This window comes from Triticum urartu, chromosome 7A (assembly GCF_056163025.1).
Source record: "Triticum urartu cultivar PI428250 chromosome 7A, HENAU_Tu73, whole genome shotgun sequence".
NCBI lineage: Eukaryota > Viridiplantae > Streptophyta > Magnoliopsida > Poales > Poaceae > Triticum > Triticum urartu.
The window spans coordinates 675,980,882-675,991,733 of NC_141879.1; the positions used below are offsets into that span (position 1 = coordinate 675,980,882).

General features: G+C 60.0%; 1 pseudogene; it reads right to left on the bottom strand.

Annotated features, from left to right (window-relative positions):
* Positions 1-776: 776 nt before the first annotated feature.
* LOC147961367 (uncharacterized) lies at positions 777-4,969 on the bottom strand (annotated as a pseudogene).
* Positions 4,970-10,852: the final 5,883 nt, after the last annotated feature.

A 10,852-nucleotide genomic window follows, 5' to 3' on the forward strand; every position in this document is an offset into this window, starting at 1 on the left:
AGGGGCCAATGCCGACTTGAGGGGGTAGCTCAGCGAGGCACAGACCGCCCTTCAAGTCAAGGAAACCGAGCACGCCGCCTTGGTCCTGGAGCGTGACCGCCTGGCCAAAAAGCTGGCTGACCAGGAGGAGAGCCACAAGGCGGCCCTGAAGGAAGCACAGGATAGTGAAGCCGTCTTGAAGGCCGAGTTCGAGACTGAGGCGGCGGGCTGGGCTGAGACCAGGCAAGCGCTGGATGAAGGCTTCGGCCGTATTGAGGACTTGATCGACGGTAAGCCGCCTTCCTCGCTCCTTGCCTGCCCCTTGCCACCTGATTTTTGCTCTGACTTGTGCTGCTTTTTATTCTCTGTGCAGATTACTCCCCCGGCTACTCCTCCTTCGCCGCCCAAACCATCGAGGCCCATCGCGAAGCGCGCCGTCAGGCAGGGGCCGACATCCCGCCGGACGTGAATCGGACACTTGAGGAGCAGCTCTTGGCGGTCCAAGCGTGGCCGCAGCCAGCTCATCGTATGCTCCGCCGCCTCCAGCGTGCCGGAGCGCAGGTGTTGGCCGCCCTCTGGCTCGGCGAGACGATTCCCCGCACCCCGAGCCAGACAGCCGACTGGCTGGAGGTTGCGGTTGGCCGCTTCGAGGCCTGGAAGGCGTTGGCGGCCCGGCTTGGAGCTGGGCGGGCGTTGGAGTTCGTCCGAGCTTGGTATCCAGGGCTGATACTGGACCAACTGTGCACCTAGCGGCTGGAGGCCGACGCAGAGCTGGAGGGGGTGCGGCCGGCTATTGCTCAGCGCGCTTCAACGATCGCCGAGTGCACCGACATCAACATCTTTGCACCTGAGATAAATGATGACGGCATTGCCCAGCCGGAGGAGTGGTTCGGGCTGAACCCGGCGGCGGGTGAAGACTCGGCAGAGGAGATCGCCTCTAGCGACGAAGGCGAAGACGACGAAGAAGAGGAAGGTGAAGACGTCGAGCCGGCCGGTGGAACAGCCGGCCAGCCTCCGCCTGATCGTGCCACCAGCAACGAGGCGCGCGCAAGCGCGCCTTCTATGGGAGGCGGTGATCATGCCGAGGTTCGCCAGCCGGCCACTCCTCCAGCCGGCACTGCTGTCTCCACCGACCTGCCCGGCTCGTCAGCCGCCCCGCCGGCTTAATCTGCCGTCCTTGTTTTTTCCTGTTTGTTGCCTTCCGAAAATTTTTATTAAGCTTTCGCAGTTCCACCCACTGGGGGTGTATCCAAACTATGTTGAATGCTGGCCTCTTGGAGGTCTTTTATGTAAATATTATCGTGTGTATGTTTGGTTTCCCTTCACGTATGCTTTTTATCCTTAGGCTTTTTCCTTTGCCGCCTTCCCCTTTTGGGGAGGCAAGTACTTGAGCTTTCTTGGATTGAAGTGAAGTGAATGGAAGCCGGTCGGCCGGCTACTCTGGTAGTCGGTCGGCGGTAGGGGGCAAACCGGCTTTCGTTATATTAGTCCGTTAGTCCCTAGCCATTTTTCGTGTGGGCATCCTTTCCTGCTTTTAACTTTCGCCAGTCGGACAGCGGGTTCTTCGAACTGCGACTTTTGGCAAGAGTTAAGCTTGGGTGTCGGCACACTACTTGTCTGACCGCGGGTAGGACTTCTAATATAACTCCAGTCGGCCAGTCCCCGGGCCGACTAGTCAAACCCGGTGCCGGACGGAACAAGTAAATGTAATGACAAGGTCATAAGCATGATACTCTTCATTCATAGATAAAAGATGGCAGTCCCCGAGCTCTCCTCGGGGGGCCTATTGTCTCGTACTTAGTACAAAAGTTAGCGTGATACATACTGCATTTCAACTGTAAAATCTTCGGAGGAGGTTGGCGTTCCATGGTCGCTCCGACTCCTTGCCGGAGTCGTCTCTCTTGCGTGCCTTGGGCTTCTGTGCGTCGATTAGGTAGTAGGAGTCGTTGCCTAAAGCTCCGCTGATGATGAAAGGGCCCTCCCAAGGGGCCGAGAGCTTGTGTTGGACGGCTGTTCGCTGGATCAGCCGGAGCACAAGATCGCCCTCTTGGAAAGATCTTGGCCTGACCTTTCGGCTGTGGTAGCCGCGCAGGACCTGCTGGTAGATGGCGGACCGGCTGAGGGCTAACAGCCGGCCCTCTTCCAACAGGTCGACGCCGTCTTCTCGTGCTTCCTTGGCCTCCGCCTCCGTGTGCATGGTTACCCGAGGCGAGTCGAACTCGATGTCGGTTGGGATGACCGCCTCGGCACCATACACGAGGAAGAAAGGAGTGAAGCCGGTTGACTTGTTTGGAGTAGTGCGCAGACTCCAGAGGACAGCCGGCAGCTCATCGAGCCAACAGCGGGCTGAACGCTCCAGTGGTATGACCAGTTGGGGCTTGACGCCGGAAAGGATGAGGCCGTTGGCTCGCTCAACCTGGCCGTTTGACTGGGGGTGGGCAACAGACGCTAAGTCCAGCCGGATACCTTGCGTTGCGCAGAAACGTGCCAAGGCTCCCTTGGCAAAATTCGTGCCATTGTCGGTGATGATGCTGTGTGGCACGCCGTACCGAGTTGTTATATCTGCGATGAATGTTACGGCAGTCGGCCCATTCAACTTCTTGATCGGTTTTGCCTCGATCCACTTGGTGAATTTGTCCACGGCGACGAGCAAATGTGTCATGCCGCCGCGCGTCGTCTTGAATGGGCCCACCATGTCCAGTCCCCAAACGGCGAAGGGCCAAGTGAGGGGAATGGTCTTGAGTGCTGAAGCCGGCATGTGTTGCTTGGAGCTGAAGAGTTGGCACCCTTTGCAATGTTTAACCAATTCTTTGGCGTCATCCAAAGCAGTCGGCCAAAAGAAACCATGGCGGAAGGCTTTGGCGACGAGTGATCTTGAGGCCGCATGGTGGCCGCATTCTCCTTGGTGGATGTCTCTGAGGATTGCAATGCCCTTCTCTTGCTCGACGCATCGCTGGAGGACTCCAGTGACACTGCGTTTGACGAGCTCTCTGTTGACGATTGTGTATGCTCCGGCTCGGCGTTGGACTTGTCTTGCCTTTGTCTCGTCAGCCGGCAGATCTTGGTTTATTAGGAAGTTGAGGATGGACAGAGCACATGATGGAGCTGCGACTTCTTCTATTGCCAACGTGGCTACTGCGACCAGGGCGGGCGGGCTGGGTCGTGAAATGCTAGAGTCGGCCGCCGGCTGTTGCGTTGGTGCAGTCCTCGGGCCGACTACCGCAGTCCCCGAGCCGGGTGTGGCAGTCACCGGGTCGGGCGTAACTGCGGGAGTCCCCGAGCCGGCTACTGAAGTCCTCGGGCCGACTGTTGAAGTCCCCGGGTCACCTGCTTGGTTCTTTGAGCCGGACCCGGCCGCGTCGGGGTCAGGCGGCACGAAGATGGAATCGGACTCTGGAGACGGCTTGATGGACGGCTTGAGGAGGCGTTGTAGAGAGACGCCGGTTGGTATTGCTTGCCGAGTGGAGCCTATTCGAGCCAGGGCATCGGCCGGCTCGTTGTCGGCTCGCGGTACGTGGAGGAACTCGCATCCTTCAAAGTACCCACTGATTTGCTGAACAAGGAAGCGGTAGCTTGCCATGTTTGCGTCCTTGGCGTCCCAGTCGCCGGATGATTGCTGGACCACCAAGTCCGAGTCGCCATAACATAGGATCCGGCGAATGCCGAGTTCTTTGGCAAGCCGGAGCCCGTGTATGAGTGCCTCATACTCGGCTACATTGTTGGAGGCGGCAAAGTGAATCTGTAGCGTGTATCTGAGCTTGTCGCCCTTGGGAGAGGTAAGGACGACGCCGGCTCCCAAGCCGGTGCGCATCTTGGACCCGTCGAAGTGCATGCGCCAATGAGTGGAGTCGGGAGCCGGCGGCAGGTACTGGGTCTCGGCCCAGTCAACGAGGAAGTCGGCCAGTGCTTGAGACTTGATGGCGGTGCGGGGCTGGTAGAAGATCGTGTAAGGGGCCGGCTCGATGGCCCATTTTGCCACCCGGCCAGACGCATCCCGGCTGCCTATGATCTCAGCCAGCGGGGCGGTGCATACAACCGTGACGGGATGCTCTTGAAAGTAGGGCTTCAGCTTCTTGGCGGTGAAGTACACGCCATAACACATCTTTTGGTAGTGCGGGTAGTTCTGCTTCGAGGCGGACAGTACCTCGCTCAAATAGTACACCGGTCTCTGGACCGGCTGGGCTCGGCCCTCCTCTGGGCGTTGGACTACGATGACGGTGCTGACCACCCGGCTGGTTGCAGAAATGTAGAGGAACATAGGCTCTTTCTCAGTCGGGGCCGCCAGGACAGGCGGTGTGGCCAGCATCTTCTTCAACTCGTGAAAAGCTTGGTCGGCTTGGTCATTCCATTCGAAGTGCGTGGCCTTCTTCATGAGGCGGTAGAGAGGGAGGGCTTTCTCTCCGAGCCGGCTGATGAAGCGCTTCAGGGAAGCCAAGCATCCAGTGAACTTCTGGACGTCCCGCAGCTTGGTGGGGATTGCCATTCTCTCAATGGCCTTGATCTTTACCGGGTTGCACTCGATGCCGCGTTCGGAGACCAGGAAGCCTAGGAGTTGGCCGGCTGGCACTCCGAACACGCATTTCTCGGGATTGAGCTTGACTTGGAATCGGCGCAGGTTCTCAAATGTTTCTTTGAAGTCTTCCAGCAAGGTGCCGCGCTTCTCCGTCTTCACCACAATGTCGTCTACGTAGACGTGAGCATTTCTGCCAAGTTGCTTGAGGAGGCACTTCTGCATGCAACGCTGAAAGGTGGCACCGGCATTTCTCATGCCAAATGTCATAGTCAGGTAGCAGAAGGCTCCGAAGGGCGTGATGAAGGCGGTCTTCAGGCGGTCAGCCGGATCTAACTTTATCTGGTGGTATCCTGAGTAAGCATCCAAGAAACTCAACAGCTCGCATCCGGCCGTGGAGTCTATCACTTGGTCAATCCTTGGCAGGGCAAAGGGATCTTTAGGGCAGGCCTTGTTGAGGCTCGTGTAGTCTATGCACATGCGCCACTTGTTGTTCTTCTTTAACACGAGGACCGGGTTGGCAAGCCATTCTGGAAAGAAAACTTCCATAATGAAGCCGGCTGCCAGAAGCCGGGCTATCTCTTCTCCCACAATCCTTCTTTTTTACTCCGACAGTCGGCGGAGGGGTTGTTTGACTAGTTTTGCATCTTCTCGGACGTGTAGCTTGTGCTCGGCGAATTCCTTCGGAACACCCGGCATGTCCTTGGGGGACCATGCGAAGATATCCCGATTCTCACGGAGGAAATCGGTGAGCTCGCCTTCCTATTTGCTGTTCAGGCCTGCCCAGACGACGGCAAACCTCTCGGGGTGCTCGGGGTCAAGAAGTATCTTCTTGGTCTCTTTGGCCGGCTGGAAAGATCCTTGGGCATCATACTCCTTGGGATCGAGGGACAGGGCCGACTGCTTGCCGGCCATGGCCACGACCCGGTCCAACATCTTCTTTTCTTCGGCAATCACAAGGGACTCGGCCAGCCGGCTGCTAGCGGCAGCGCACTCGGAGGACTTCTTGTAATCTCCGTCTATGGTGATGATGCCCTTGGCGCTCAGCATCTTCATCTTGAGGTATGCATAGTGGGGAACCGCCATGAACCTGGCCAAGGCAGGTCGGCCAAGCAACGCATGGTAGGGGCTCTCCAGGTCCACCACTTCAAACCAGATCGCTTCCCGGCGGAAATGCTCCTTGCCCCCAAAGAGTACATCAATCTTGATCTTGCCAATGGGGGCGCAGGACAAGCCGGGTACGATGCCATGGAATACTGTCCGAGTAGGCACGAGTTGCTTCGTCTTGACATTCAGCTTCTCCAGGGTGTCACGGTACAAGATGTTGATGCTGCTCCCGCCGTCTATCAACACACGGGAGAAGCGGGCGGCGCGTCTGTCCGTTGCAAGGGTGGCATCCAGAACCAACGCATAAGAGCCGGGAGACGGCATCACCTCTGGGTGGTCGGCCCGGCTCCAGCTGATAGGTTTTTCTAACCAATGCATGTGCTCGGCGGGGTTGGCAGCGACCATGCTGACTTCCTGGTGCTCTCGGTGTTTGCCGCACCGGTCTTCGGGCTAGCTTGTAAAGACGATATAGGCTGCATGCTCGTCGGGGAACTCGTCATGCACGGCTCCGACTGTGGGCCGAGCGGCCGGCGGGGGTGGAGCCGGAGGCGGCGGGCCGGCAGGCGGAGGCGGCGCGAGCCCTTCGCCCTTGGAGATTCGGGTGAGCCAATGGCACTTCCGGGTTGTGTGGTTGGATGGTTTCGCGCCGCTGTGGAATTTGCACGGGGCGTCGAGAGTTTGCTCGTAGGAGAAGTGGCAGCCGGCCGGCCGCCCTTGGGTTTCTTGGGCGCGGGCCGCCCTTTGGGCGGCACGTCTTCGACTGTGGCCACCTGCCGACTGGCGGGAGGCGGCGCGGGGCCCTTGTGCTTGTGATCGTTCGGGTGTGGGCGTCGGCCGGAATCCCCAGCCGGCGTCTTGGGCGCCGGGTTGAGTACTTTCCCGGACGCGTCTACCCGGAGCTCAATCTTCATCGAGGAGTCGGCGGTGGCGTACTTGTCCGCTATGTACAGAAGTTCGTCGAGGGTAGTCGGCTCGTCGCAGAGAAGCTTGTGCTTGAGGAGGGCGCCTTCTCGGCACCCGGCAGTGAAGTATTCTATGGCTTGCACCTCGTGCACCCCCTCGCAAGAGTTGCGGAGCTCGGCCCAACGCGTGAGGTAGTCACGGGTGGACTCAGCGGGGCCTTGTACGCAAAAGGAGAGCTGTCTGGGCTTGGGAGCCCGCTTGTAGGTGCTGGTGAAGTTGCGAACGAAAGCTTCCGTGAAATCTAGCCATCCGTTGATGCTGAAGGGCTTGAGACTGTTGAGCCAGGTCCGCGCCATGCCTTGCAGCATGAGGGGCACGTACTTCACGGCAACGCGCCTGTTGCCGTTGGCTATGCTAACCGCCGTGGAGTAGTCGATCAACCAATCTTCCGGCTTCACGGAGCCGTTTAACCTGGGCGTGTCTCTCGGGAGCGAGAACCCTTTGGGGAAAGGCTCGTCGCGGATGCGGGGGCCAGGGATCGCGCCAGGCGGTCGATCCGATGGCGGGCGTCGTTCTCGCCGACTCCTTCGCGGCGACCTAGTCGGCCGCTAAGAGTCGGATGCGCCACAGGCGGCGGGGTGGGATATGTCTCTCCACGGGGCCGAGGCGGAGGCGGGTTGCCCCGCCATTCCACGGCTCGGGGATGGCCTTCTGCGTCTCGCTCGATGGAGATTCGGGTCCGGCTTCGGCTGGTAGCCGGCTCTTTCTCGCGGCGTGCGCGGGTGTTGCCCGTAGTCGGCGTCCGGGACGTCGCGCCGTGATCTCGGCGCGGGGGGGGGGGGGGGAGGGGGGGCTTTCCGCGCGGGCGTCGGCTTCGTGCCGCCGCGCGGCCGCATCAATTAGCTGCTGGATGCGTCTGGTCATGTGGCGAAGTTCTTCGACCCCCAATCCGTCTGGCCAGCACACAGGTTCTCGAGGGAGTGGCATAGACTGGGCGGTCGACCCCCAGCGTGTCGGCGATGACAGCGCCGCGCTGCCTGACAACACCGGCCCGGCTCGGCCCGCCTGGAGCCGGCGCGCCAAAGGCGACGCGGTCGGCTTCGCGCTGAAGGGCCTCAGTGAGGCGTCTTATGGAGGCCAGCCTCCGGCCCTCCGCGAGGAGAGCGAGGTGGCGCGCCTCCAGTGCTTCGTCGTCGGCATCAGCCGGGAGTGGGACGGACAAGTCGTGGACCGCCGCGTGCGGGGCGTCGTGGGCGCACTCGTCAGCAGCGCCGCCGTGGCCGATGACCATCACCTCGGTGGTGACAGCGTCGCAGCCATCTGTCTGGGGAAGTGGGTCGTTGTAGATCATGACGTTGGTGGGGAAGGTGTCGAGTGAGGCCGTGTCGGAGTCGACAGGCATCGGGTCGGTGGAGCCAACCGACTCCAAGTCCACAGCAGGCTCGCCGGAGACATGAGCCGGCCGAGGAGGTTGACGAGGTGGTCGGTGCCCGCATCGGAGGCGAGCTCGTCGGAGATGAGGGTCTTGTCGAGGAGATCGGCGAGGCTGCTTGCCGCGCAGATGTTGGTGACGCCTTGCAGCGCGTCGTGGCAAGCGCCATCGGGCATGCCGGGCTAGCTACGCTCGCAGGGGAGGAAGAGGGTTCCCGTCTAGAACAGGTCTCCGGACGACGGTGCACCTGGCCCCACGGTGGGCGCCAAATGTCGGGTGGTAGGTTCGACATATGCCAACGGGTGGCTTATCATTGTGGGAGCCAGTAAAACATCGCCGGTGCCTGGAAACAGGATGAGGCGAAGACATGCACGCCGGCGAATCTTACCCAGCTTCGGGGCTCTCCGTGGAGATAACACCCCTACTGCTGCTCTGCGGGGTCTCCGCATGATCACTAGATGAACAAGTAGCTACGCAATGCTCCTTGAGCTGTTTGGTGGGAGGAGGAAGAATGGCTCGGCTTGCTCTCTCCTTCTCCTTGCGTGGTGTCTAGAACTAGCTGGAATCAACCCTTTGCATGGGTGCCCCGGGGGGTTTATATAGGCCTACCCCCGGGGGGTACAATGGTAATCCGGCTGGGCACGGGGCCCAGCCGTTTGTGACTACGTTCGCCGGCTTCTGCGCCGACTGCTGGGGCCCGCCGGCGGGTGGGTCCCGCCGGCTGCCGGCTGCTGGCCGACAGTCAGGCCCCACCATCCAGGGCCTGGTCGGGGCGGGTTACTGTTGCTCAATCCTGGTTACGAGGGCCTCGTCGAGGTAGGCGTGGCTACAGTGCTGCCGTCCGGCGGGTGATCACTGTAGCCTCACCGCGTCTTATCTCCTTAATGGGGCGTCTCCTTCAAGGGAGGCTGCTGGCCGGCTGGGGAGAGCCGGCTTGTCTTGCGCCGACTGGGGGGTGCACGGCCGCCTTCGGGTGTCTCTCTGCCCAAAGGGGCCCACCGCTCGTGGGTCGTTCTGGTAGTACATCGTGGATGACATCAGGGCCAACGTGGCGACAGTGCCGTGCCGGACGGCTTCACTGTAGCCACACCCAGTCACATCGCCGTTAAGGGGATGCGAACTTGGAGGGTAAGGTCTTGACCACTTTGTGGGAGCCGGCTTCTTGGAGTCGGCCTTCTCGCGGCCGGCTTCTCAAAGCCGGCCCTCCCGTGGCTTTCTTCACGAGGGCTAAAGTCGGGCCGCCTTCCGATAGCCGGCCTGGGAGTCAGCCGGCAAGGAGAAGGCGGCCCCGCATCTTGGATTCTTGAGAGCCGGATGGGCTCGTAATTTTTTCAGAAGGGCTAGGGGAAGCCGGCTAGGCTACCCATGGCTATTTACTCCGACAAATGGTCACACCATTCTGAGAAAGAAGCCAGCTGGGAAAGGGAGGATCGTCTTCGACTCGAGTACCCCACCTTCTTCCCAGAGGATCCTAAATCTCGGGACGAGATTGTTTTGAGTGGGGGTGAGTTGTCACACCCAAGCTGGTTCATGCATTAGAGTGTTGCATCATGTCTACTTTTACAGAAACTTGAAATGGGGATGACAGAACCCCCAGCACCCCCCTGGAAACTACTAGGGTTTACTAAAATTATTTTCAATCAACCCAAAATGCCCTTCACAAAATGTTCATCATTTCTGGATTGGGTTGAAACCCCTGGCAAAAATGGTGCACTATTTTCTAGGACATTCTGGATTTTTCGAATTAAATCATAAGTACTTGAATTTGGGCATTTAAATGCTATAAAATATTTTAAATGCCCAAATAATTCTGGATTTAAGTGAGGGCTGCTAGGAATAATCCCAGCAGAGCCCACAATTATTTTCAGGATTTTAGTAAGTGCCTAAGTATTTTTAATAAAGCCCTAAAGTTATAGAAAAATAGAAAAAGAAAACAAAACAGGAAAAGAGAGAAAGACAAAGGCTTACCTGGCGCCACCCAGCAGGCCCACCTGCCGGCCCAGCCCAGCCACCTCTCCAGCGAGCTTCTTGGCTTGGCCAGTCAGGCAAACAGTTGCTCGACGGCGAGCACAGCATGAGTGCCACGTAGCTGCCCGCCGCCTCGCTTCTCCCCTCGTCGAGCTGTCGATGTGGGATGAACCCCCTCTCTCTCCCCGACCTCGCAGACACTTGCTCTCCCCTCTGGCTCCTCTCTCTCGCCCTCCCCGACATCGCCCGAGACGTCACCGTCGCCGCTGCTCGCCGCAGCCGCGTCCAACGCCGTCCCTGCGCCCTCTCACCGTGTCCGGACGGTTCGCCGTCGTCGACTACGTCGACTAGCCAAGCCGCATGATGCCGGAGCTCCTGCATCGTCCCCGCCGCTGTCGTCTTCAACCTCGGGCCGCCCCAGATCGCCGTCGCCATTCCGACCGCACCGAGCCTTCCCCGAGCACGCTGACCGTCCCTGCGGCTTCCCTGTGAGCTGCTGAACCTCCCCGTGCTTTCCGTTTCGCCCCTAGAATACCATAGACGCCGCGTCTCTTGTGCCCGAACGTGCCGCCGCCTGACCACGTCATCAGCGCTACTCCGGTGACCATTTGGTCACGGGCTTGTGCCCATCACACTCCCCGCGCCGCGTAGAGGCTGTAGGTGCTAGCGCCACGCCGCCTAGGCCACTGCAGCCACGCGCACGAGCTGACCCGAGCTTCGGCCTCCGCCAAGCTCGTCGTCGGCGATGCTCCGGCCACTCCCCGGCCAAGCCATCACCACGGCTGGATGCGGGTGAGCACCAGCTGCCTGTAGCTGCTCTCCGCGCAGCAAATGGAGCCCTGTGGGCAAATCCCGCAACACGCCGCCGCGTCTGGCCTCGCCGGCGGCTAAACGCCGGCGGGCTTTGACCCGCTGACTGGCGAGTTGACCACGTCTGACCCGTGTGGGCCCAA